General features: G+C 37.8%; 1 protein-coding gene across 1 annotated transcript in view; it reads right to left on the reverse strand.

The window, feature by feature from the left end:
* mgat5b (alpha-1,6-mannosylglycoprotein 6-beta-N-acetylglucosaminyltransferase B) overlaps positions 1-12,102 on the reverse strand; it is a 198,853-nt gene that overhangs the window by 97,312 nt on the left and 89,439 nt on the right. The window lies entirely within an intron of this gene.

The following is a 12,102-nucleotide window of genomic DNA, read 5'->3' on the forward strand; positions in this document are numbered from 1 at the left end:
ACTAAATAGCTTGTCAAATATACCTACATAAGAGACAATACAAATATCCACTGCTCAGCATGAGCTATCTTAAATATTTATCTATCTTTCAGATACAAATAAGAAATATATAGATAAACAGATAGACAGACAGACAGACATTTGTAAACTATTAGTTTATAGTTAATTACTGTAGTTATACATGAATAGACTAAAGACCTTATGCACCAGAGAAACGAGGGTGCCGCCATCTTTAGATCATTGTCTTTGAACTTCCATTTTTAGTGGCTCTGTATATTTCTATGGCATCGCTGTCCAGGAGTAATCGCTGGTGAAGTTGATTTACTTATTGTAGAGTTAACGAAAAGTTATCATGATCATTGTAATGTTTATCATAAGCATTGTAAAGCAGATGTCTTAACAAATGGACCTTGGAATTTGAAAATTGTATTTGTAAACATTTTAATGAACTTGTCATAATAATGCAATTACTGTCCAATAAAGTTTGGTTTAAAGCACTTAATGTCATTTTCCCCTTTTACGTGACCTAATCTAAAGTGATAAATATTTAAAGATAATGCGTTGTTAACAAAACATTATCTAACTCTTTACATATGAGCTAATTAACCTATAACACTTTGTTAATTACAGTAACAATGAATGAAGAAGGCTATTATAATTGATAACAGGCATTAGGTTTAGATCAGATCGTTACTATTTTTATCTGTTTAAATGGGGAAACATCTAAGATAATGTCAGTAAATTATGGAGTGCCGCAAGGATCTGTGTTAGACCCTCTGCTATTTTCAATATATGCTGCCATTTGGTAATATTATAAGAAAACATGGAATTAGTTCCCACTGTTATGCCTATGATACCCAGTTATATATTTCATCATGGATAATTTAAAGATTTAATTTGGTCAAGTTGACAGAGTGTCTTTTCTTCAATTAAATTCGGATAAGACTGAGAAATTACTTATTGAACCAAAAACCTGTACACAGAATCTCTTTGAATACAATTTGCATTTAGAAGGATGTACTGTTACTTCATCCTCTACAGATAAAGACCTAGGAGTTATATTAGACAACAACTGGTCTTTCTAAAATCATATTTCATATGTTAAAAAACAGCCTTTTTCCACCTCAGAAAAATTGCTAAGCCACAGAAAATGTCATCTGTTTCTGATACAGAAAAGTTAATTAATGCATTCAGGACCTCTAGACTAGATTACTGTAGAGGTCTAGACTAGAATCTAGAGGTCTAGACTAGAATCTAGAGGTCTAGACTAGATTACTGACTAGCTGGTTGTCCTGCATCCTCAATAAACGAGCTACAATTAGTCCAAAATGCAACTGCTAGGGTTCTTACCAGTTCGAGAAAATATGATCATACAACAACAATAGTATCACTGCATCACGGGGTGGTGATGGCGCAGTGGATAAGACACATGCCTTTGGTGTGAGAGACCCGGGTTCGAATCCACTGTGAGACACCAATGTGTCCCTGAGCAAGACACTTAACCCCTAGTTGCTCCAGAGGCGTGCGACCTCTGACATATATAGCAATTGTAAGTCGCTTTGGATAAAAGCGTCAGCTAAATGAATAAATGTAAATGTAAATAGTATAAACTGTACTGGTTACCTATTAAGTTCTGCATCAATTACAAAGTATTACCACTGACCTACAAGGCTATAAATGGTTTAGCTCCTGTGTATTTAACAAATCTTCTATCGCCTTACAATCCATCACGCTCTTTAAGGTCACAGAACTTTGGGCTTCTGGTAGTATAGGATATGTAAGACCACTAAAGGAGGGAGAGCGTTTTCAATTTTGGCTCCTGAACTTTGTTTTATCTCGGAATGCCCATCCTGAGGTAACTAGCGACTTTCAGTTTGGATCCAGCCTCTTATGAAGACTTCAGACGCCCAACACCTGTGAAGAGACACCGCCAACTCCTGACAGGACTTCAGATGATGCAAAACCTGCCAATTTGCAATTCAAATTTTTTAATAAAAAATTGAATAACCCTATCTACAAATAAACAGCAACGGAATTTAATAGTTTCGTCTGTGTTGTTAATTGTAACCTATACATAGCTTACTTCATTAGCTGAGATAGATTTTTTTTATCCTTAAGAAATGTTCATGTTAATTATAATTTAATTTATTTAAAGAGAGCTGCCTTTATTTTTTAGGAAGGTAAATACTTTGCGAAGGGATCAATACATATGTTGATAAATAAATATCATATTTGGGGCGATAAAAAGTTTGTAACCCATGTTGTAGATCATCAGAAAAATGACCAGATGGGATCCCAGGATCCTCACTGACCTGCGTTTCCTAAAATCATTGAAAGCTTAAGTAGAAACCATTTCCACCAATGGTCTCTACGATAAACCTAATGGTGATATTTTTGGAAACACAGCTCTTGATGCGGCTTGGATTCGTCTTGCTGAATGGTAGTAAATTGCTAAAATGGCTGAGAAGACGAGGACTAGATTGAGTACAATTTCTGACAGAAAAGCTTTTCATAATCCATGTCTAATGAATGATCAAGTGCACCATTTACATGTCAAATCAAAAGATTCATTTATCAATAAAACACTTAAAGTCAAAATTACTTACAAATGAAGACTGCTTTAAACCACAGTGATTTTAAGGAGGCAGAAACACATGAAAAGTACATCAGCTGTATAAGCCACGTTAAACCTACTGTATCATACTTCATAAATACACAAGGCCTATAAGCATCAACAATCAAAACTACTGGAAGTCTCCTGTCATCTGATTGATAGTTTATATCCATAGTAAATAAAAGTTTTTTTTATTGTTTTTTTTTTTTTTGTAAAAATGTCTACCTTCAGGTCGTGGTTCACAAGTTGTTTTGCTGTGAAATCTTTACTGATTTTTATCAAGTAAACATAAGAATACATTTATATTATATATTTATAGTTATATTTCAAGATGAACACTTACTGGACAATGTAGGTTTACTTGAGTATCCAGTATATGTGTTTCCAATCAAATATGATCCATGCATTTAATTCTAAACAATACAACTTAAACTATAAGCATTAAAATATTATTGGGAGATTTACAGTCACAACTGAAATAGATTTTACAAAAGTAGATTGTTATACTCTTATAAACTGCACCAGATTGAATATTTTTGCTCAGTTTGGCCCTCGGATGGTATTGGGCTAAAATAAAGGTATTGTTGAGCTGTCATTTATCTGCATTGATGAATATTCCCCACACATAAGACATCTCACTGAATGTTAATACATGAAAATCGCACAGTCTTTTCCCTTAATGTTTAATTGATGGCGAGTCACAGACAGGTTTAATGGATCAGCACTAACAGGCAGCAGTTTGTAGCTGCATTTTGCTGCTTGCTTTCGTTCTCTTGAATTATTCGTATTCCTACCTGTCATTCACCCCTCAATACGCTAGTCTTGGCATAAGTATGTATCTGGTTGAAATGTATAATTGCTGTTCATTAGTTTGTTTTCAAACAATAATGTCAGAGGTTGTTCTGAAAGATGCGGAGGACTGTATTAATCAGAACATCGTTTTCCTGTTGCTAGTTTGTATTTTATTCACATGGCCTTTCTTTAAGTGTCTGAAAAGCAAAGATTGCAGCTTTTTTATGTTCCACCTTATTAACTGCCATTGAGATGAATGGATATGTTACTAAACAGCTCTTTCCAAAATGTTATACACCTCACAGATGCTAACATGTTCCTGTGGTGTGTGTAGAAAGACATTAATAGTGTATTTTTTTTGTTTTAAGGGGAAAAACAGTTAATTTATGGATAATTAGGATGGACTTCTATCTTCTTCTGGATGATTCATTGAATGAATGTCACTGGATGTACCGTCGATGAGTAATGCAGCTCTCAAATATTTCAAGGTATTTCAGAATGATTTATGAAGCTCTTATACGAGATTTTTTTTTTTTTTGTCCATTTCAGAGGCATTGTTTGCATGTTGCAAATGTATGAAATTGTTGCATGGTCTCCCTTGAGATGCAGACAGACTGACACCTCTGAAACATATGTGTGTAACATGCATTTCTTAGTATGTTGATATACTACAAATTACATTTTTTTTTTAACTAGAAATTGCCTGATAGTGTTTTAGCTTATCAAACCCTCCTCACATTCTCAAAAGTCTATAATTTTCTACTATTACTTCAGAATATGTATTTGTGCATCAAATTAAAGACACAAATGACCTGTGTGTATTTAGGTTGGCTTGAAAAAGCATACTTATTTACTATTCAAGTTCTTAACAGGGCAACACTTAGAATACTGTTCCTTCATTAATGAATAACTACACAAGAACAAATGAGTAACACACTATTAACATTCTATTAACTACTATTAACTAACAATAAACTGATTAACGAATTAGTAAGTAATTGCATTCATATGAATAACTATTAGCTAATCAGTAACTCTATTTTTTATACCCCACTGAACACTACTAAGAACTACTTAGAAGTCATTGTAAGCTTTTGAGGTTTTTGTAAGGTTTACTTTGGATAGTAATGACTAAAGTGTTACTACATCTTTCTAAAAGAACTACTAATTATTTGGATCAGTATTCTAAAGTGAAGATCATGGGAACACACTAGTAATGACTAAAGTTGACCAAATCCATCGGAAGGAATTACTATCCAAAATCTTACAAAAATATCAAAAGCTTACAGTGACTTCAGTCTATATTAGGGAGTTATGTTTTTCACTTTAGAATACTGATCCAAATAATTAGTAGTTCCTAGTACTAAATTATGCATTAGTCATGTTAAATATGAACCTGTTGTGGCGAGGGACGGCCGAGGGACGTGAGAGAACGGCGCGAGGCCGGTTGTGCGATTGCTAATGAGCAACACCTGTATAGCACACCGGTCTCGCATCTCTCACGGAGGAGCGGAAGCATAAAGGGGGAGCGACGACATTAATGATCGAGAGAGGAACAGGCCTGTATTTTAGTTGTGTTTTGGTTTTTGTATTTGTGTTTTATTTTAGCCAGCAGTCGTCCGTGAGGGGCTGCTGGCCGTTACGTTTATTTGTGGTAAGCCAGCAGTCGTCCGCGAGGGGCTGCTGGCGGTATTTTGGTTTGTTTATTTTATTTTAAATAAAGTATGTTTAATTGTTCGCCGGTTCCCGCCTCCTTCTTCCCTGAACATTGTTACACCTGTATATAGTAGTTTGTATCAGTTTCTAATGTCAACGTGACAACGTAATTGGGATCACTTCAGGGAGCCCTATCAACTTCAAGTTTCTACAGAACGAGCCAATGAATGTTGGCGCAACACAGGCGTGACACTGCGCCCTTTTCAGGATGTCATTCTGCCTTTGCGTTTCTGGATGCGGTCATTCCCTGGTGCCAGCAGACGGCCACAATAGTTGCCTCTCGTGTTTGGGCATTCAGCACGCTGAGGCAGCTTTTGTGAATAGCTCATGTTCCCATTGCGGTAATATGACTATGGCAGCGTTGAGATCCAGACTTGCTAACCTCAAGGGATGTGCAGTCCCCTCGCCTATGCCCTGATCTAGTACTTATTCTGGACCTCAGAATAAGCCCCCTTCGGTGCTTAGCCAGGGTGATCTGAGGGTTACCATGAGGGCTTCACCACCAAGGAAATCTCAGTGGGCGCCTCACGCCTCACTAATGTTGCCACTGACGAAGCCTCCAAAAGAGTGTGCTGGTCCTGGTACATGGTACATGGACGACCAGTCTTGTCTTTTGGAGCTCCTTCTGATTTCCAGAGGTCAGTTACAGCATCGGAGGGGGAGCTTCAGTCCTCTGGGGATGATGATTTGGCTGTGTTGGCCCCTTCGGGGTGTGTAGCGTTGCCCAAGTCCGATCCAGAATGGGCAGCTTTGCTTTCCCGGGCCGCCGAGAAGGTCGGGCTTGCGTGGAACCCTCCACCACATCCCGTACCTTCCGGGTTGGACAATTGGTTCCTCCCGATACCATTCTTTCCGGAAGTGCATGCGGAGCTTACTAGGACGTGGATGGCGCCGTATAGGGCCAGAAGCAGTCCTAGTGGCTCCTCCCGCCTCACCACCCTCGATGGCGGAGCCGCTAAGGGGTATGTGGATGTCCCGCTGGTGGAGCGTGTCGTTGCGATGCAACTGTGTCCAGCATCCGGTTCCTCCTGGCCGGGAAATCCGTCGCTTCCCGTTAAAGACATGTAAGTTTTCGTCTGGTCTAACGGCGAAGACTTACAGAGCCTGTGGACAGGCTAATTCCGCCCTCCATGCCATGGCGCTCCTGCAGGTCTACCAGGCCAAGGCGCTCATGGACATGAACGAGGGTGGTTCTGACCCAATTACTTTGTCACATCAACATTATGTCTCCCGTTCCCTCCTTCAGGGAACGAGGGTTACATTAGTAACCGAGACGTTCTCTGGGAGGTATGAAGAAATTGTAGTTACTGATTATCTAATAGTGAACTACCACATACAACTGAGCACTATTACTAACTAATTCTTTAATCAGAGTTTCTTGTTAGTTAATATAAATTACTAGAATGTTAATAGTGTGTCACTCATTTGTTCCTGTGTAGTTATTTATTAATGAAGGAACAGTATTTTAAAATGTTACCCTTAACAGTACTCATCCTATAGATGCCAGCTATGACCACCAAAATATGAGTCAGACCTTCAGGATGACTCGTTTTGCTATATCTGATCAAACACTAGTATTACATAAACCATATGATTAAAACAAAAATATTTTAGAGTTTCAACTCTAGCAAAGAATAACAAATAGCTTAGGACAAGCTAACGGCATGTTAAAACATGCTAACGTTTGAAACATGCACTGTAAAACCTAACAGTTAAATTAACTAAATAAAAATTAGTTTATTGTACTCAAACATTACTTAAAGTTACGTGAACAGAATAACTGAAAAATAACTCAAATTGAATGTTATAGAACATTTCTAGTTACTAGCATGGTAATTGGATAGTAATTTAATAATTAAGTGATTAATTGAGTGATGACTGAACATTAATGATGAACGCCTGCTGTTAACAAGCAGAATCAATGAAGAAAAGAGACACTTCCAGCAACAGCCTTACGCCTGATACAGACTTTGCGATTTTGCAATCCTATAAGATCATTACAAATGACACTGTACAACATGGATCTTATAAACTTTGTTACGACATGCATGCAGACTGTACAATGATGACATCTATTGAAGATGTGTCGCAGGCTACGACACAAGACAGTATAGAATAATAAAATGTCATCAGCATGCGCTAGTGGTAAACACATGGATTCACATTTGTATCGCAATTCAAGATTTACCGATTCAAAATCGATTAATAGAATTCCAAAAATCGATTCATATTTTTTTTTTCATTTTGTAATGGCGTGTATACTATTGTCCTGAAATGAGTTTAGCTCGCCATTCCCATAGATGCCGTTGTGTCGAATTCACACTGACGCCTGCACATTCTTGTCATAACCAAAAGAAGAAGTGCAGCCGAAGTAAGTCAGCGCAAACAATGGCAAACCTCACAGAAAGAATTATTCAACCTGCTCCATCCTCACTGAAGGCGATAGTTTGGGCACATTTCGGCTTTTATAACCTCGAGGGAAAGAAGGAACTTGATAGGAATCATGCTATATGCAGGATTTACAAAGCGAAAGTTAAGTATTTTGGAAACTCCACAAATGTGAGAAATCACATGGTACGCCATCACCCAGAGATTGACATTAAAGAAGCTGACAAACAACAACCTAAAGTAACTAACTTGCCAGTCAACCAATGCACTCTCTTTCAATGCTCTAAACTCCCACTGAACTCTGAACGGGGAAAGAAAATAACTCAATCCATAGCCTATTGCATTTCAAAAGATTTGCGCCCCTACAGCATGGTAGACAATGAAGGCTTTCAATATATGATGCACATAACTGAGCCTAGGTATACTATACCATCCCGTCGCCTTTTTACCAAAAAAACGATACCTTAACTATATCAAGAGACAAAGGATTAGGTCACGGGCGGCTTGCAGAAAGCAATACGAGTTGCATTAACCTGCGATGCCTGGACATCAAGAGCAGTTCAATCTTATGTCACCTTTACCGCTCACTTTATCACCGATTGTTGGCAACTTGAGACTCGTGTTTTGCAAACTCGTGCAATGAATGAGAGCCACACAGGAGCACATATGAATGAGATGTTTCAGACTGTTGCTCAGGAATAGCATCTCACAACCTCTGACCTAGTAAGCGCCACAGAAAACGCTGCCAACATGCTAGCTGCTATGCAGTCGGGCAACTTCGAGCACGTTAAGTGTTTCGCACACACCATTAACCTCACCACTCAGAGAGCTTTGAAACTGTGACACGTTTGCTGGGGAGGTTTAGGAGAATCACTGCATTTTTTCCTTGATCGTTGAGCAGAAACAGAAGCTACTCGAACTGCCACCTCACAAGTTAAAGACGGAAGTTGACCCATACAATGTTTTGTTGGCTATTGCCACAAATATACCCGTGCTACTTATGACTGGTTTTGTGGTCCAGGGTCACATATTCAGATGTATTCCATTTTATCTTGTAGTGGGACCTTGTTATTATATACAAAGTATAATAGCACTGAACTTGTAATTAAAATATGAGGCTTATTTGTTGATTGTGATTTATTTTATGATCTATCACAGCAGAGGTGAGGCCTAAGGATTATTCTGAGGTGCCCAGTGGTCCAGATGAAGGGCTAAATGATGAAGGCCCTCCTGGACCCAAAAGAAGATGTACTTCACTGGAGAGCCTGTTAGGCAAGACATTCAGTGATGCCGGGGTGGTCCCTATTACTAAATCCTCCAACACCAGAGCTGAGGAGGAGATGAAAAAGTATCTGGAAACCTCCACCATTATCACTCTCAGAAAACCCCCTCATCTGGTGGAGGAGCCATGAGACTGTCTTTCACCTCCTGGCTAAGTTAGCTAAGCGCTATTTATGCATCCCTGGTATTAGCGTTGCGTCAGATATAGTGTTCTCAACTGCCGGAGACATAGTTACTGCACAGCGGAGCATGCTCACTCCAGAACACGTATACCAGCTTCTGTTTCTGCAAAAGAATTTACACATTCCAGCCAGTGGTGGACTATGAACTGGACACACACACACACACACACACACACACACACACACACACACACACACACACACACACACACACACACACACACACACACTAACACACACACACACACACACACACACACACACACACACACACACACACACACACACACACACACACACACACACACACACACACACTAACACACACTAACACACACACACACACACACCCCTAAATGTTGATCATTATGTGAATCTGACACATCACAAAAGTTCTGTTGAATGGACTATAGATGCCTCAGTTCTAAAAAGAAAGGGCTTAATTTTAGGAAGTTCAATGTGCCTAGGCGAGTTCACATTTCAACAGTTAACCTGGTAACTGAAGTACTCCTTAAACCACATTTAGCAGTATTGTTTGTTTGATCTGACTACAGCACTTTAAAGCTAAATGTAAAAGCTTTTTTTATTTAAGTTTTATTTTAAACTTGAATTAAATGTATTTGAAAGCTGGCTAAAGCTTGGCACTTTGCACTTTTTATTTGCAAACGTTTTTATTTTTGTATGAAGACATATAAAGTAATATCAAACTAAATTTAATTTGTTGTGTTTCTTTTCTTTTAAATTGCTATTGCAATCAATCACATAGGAAAAAGTAAACTACATTTACATACTGTGAATCGTTTTTTTTTTTAACCGAGAATCGTTTTTGAATCATAAATCGATTTTGAATCCAATCTTGAGCCTAAAAATTGATATTGAATCGAATCGTGACATTTCCTGAATCATGCACCCCTAGCATTTACTTTAGTTGGGCTATTGTCCATGACTTTTAGTAAATATATTCTCTTCCAGCAAATGCAATAGTGTCATCAGAGGACATTTATGCTTTGGCAACAATGTAGTTTTAAGATAAAGCAGAGCAGTTAATGTTGTCTGCCTCTAACATTCAAATAAATGTTACAATAAGTGACCACTTAAGTGTCGTATGGTTGAAGTATTACAAAATTATGTTAAATATACCTGTTGTGAAAAAAGGTAACTAATGCATTGATACTGTGATTACATTGAGACACTTCAACACTCATCAACAATGGTGACAGCAACACATTCAATAAACAACACAACAGCATGACTTATTCATACTGCAATGCATGCTGGGAGACATGGATGAGACATTCTTTTTTTTTTTTACCATGCTGGCATCCAGCATGCACTGCAGCATTACAGTTTTTTTCTGAATTGCTAAAACACATTGGTCTCGAAACCAACACCCACTTTCCAACTAGATTGAGAGAACAACTGAATCTTCTGGAAAAACAAACAATTGCCTCAAAACCATTTCATCTTTGCTCAAAATCAAAAATTCTCAGATCTTCACACAGCCAGTCAAAATAACACTACAGATCATATTAGACACTACATAAAAAAATTAAGAGCACAGCATCCAAAGCATGCAGTTAGTATATTGTAACACAGTAAACTCAATTTTGCAATTACATTAAAAAAAAGTATAGTAATCACAACTTACATTAGTAAGGTTATTAAATTGTATACTGTACTGCAGGTATTACTGAATGTCCATATTTTCAACACTTGCATACTGTAAAAATTCAGTAGGATACATACAGTAGTCAAAATTTAAAAAGGTTAAAAAATCTGGGAACAAAATGAAAAGCATGTTACAGTACACTCAAAAAAGTTGTGCAACTGCAAAATCAAAGTCAATTGAGATTAATTCTACCTCAGCATCATATATTCATGTTAGGTTCGGCCGGAGGACTTTGTCCAAATCACAGACAATTATATATATATTTCCAGGCAAAGGGAAACCCCTCTAGTGTGCCGGATCCAGTCTTGACAACACTTGACAACACTCCAAGTAGACTGGTATGGGTTTTGGTTAGAATAAGTTGACATGTTCTTGCAAAGTTATTTATAGTTAGTAGAATGTCTGCTGGAGGAGCATCGCTATAAAGAGTTAGCAGATATTCGTCTACCAATACTCTAATGAGACTTAGTTGACATGTAGTTGCAAAGTTACGTATAGTCAACAGAATGTTCAAAAGGGACCATCAAAATAAAGTGTTACCCTTGGCGCTTATAAAAGCTCTGAACACATGGTGTATATAATTAATTAATAGCCTAATTCTACATGTTACCATAACCTATGAGGGGGGAGGGGGGACTTGCCATTTTTGGTTGTTGTTTTGCGTGGCCACACTGCTTCGGGTGAGCTTTTTTTATTCCACATCTCCTTCTATTTTTTATTCTTTTGTTCATTTTATCTGGCAATGCTTTAGAGCATCTTCACTCACCACCATATTTCTTATGCCGTGTCTGCAGTGAGCGAACTATGGGCAATACACCGCTCAAAACCCGAGCATTGAGCAGCATTGAGCGAAGTCAGAGATGGTGAGGAGGAGTTCTCTCGCTACAGTGTGAACACACCGTGGAAAATTATTAATAACATTAAAATTAAAATTACATCTTTAAATTACTATTAGCATTATTTTAATTTTGAAGTTAACATTATAAAATACGCAGACCTACACCACAAAACTAGTTGAGGATAAATTATTTAAAATTGGGGAATTCCAGCGATATGGACGTGACATTTGCAGTCAAAACTTGAAATATAAATTCTCAGAAAATCCATTTAACACCAATATATTGAAACGTCTGTTTATCCATAGGCTACACCCTTAAAGGAGTCCAGACATTAGAAAAATATCAGTCTACACATGCGTTTGAAATTATGAGGGAAATTAAATATGAGGGAAATACTTGTGTGCGTTACAATTTTTTTTTTTTACTTTTAGGAGGCAAAATATTTTTTGGCAATTCTGTGAATTACACTGCGCAAATCAAAAGTAATGCTACCCACCGGATGAAGAAGGGTTGGCTCTCCACAGAACATAAAATATTCATTTTATTTTATTTTTCGTGCTCGCATTTATGAGGAAAAAACAATGTACGTGACAGTTCTCCGTTACGGACGCGACCACTCTG

Source organism: Siphateles boraxobius, unplaced genomic scaffold (genome assembly GCF_051911475.1).
Source record: "Siphateles boraxobius isolate OS27281-9 unplaced genomic scaffold, OSU_SipBor_1 15, whole genome shotgun sequence".
NCBI classification, from domain to species: domain Eukaryota; kingdom Metazoa; phylum Chordata; class Actinopteri; order Cypriniformes; family Leuciscidae; genus Siphateles; species Siphateles boraxobius.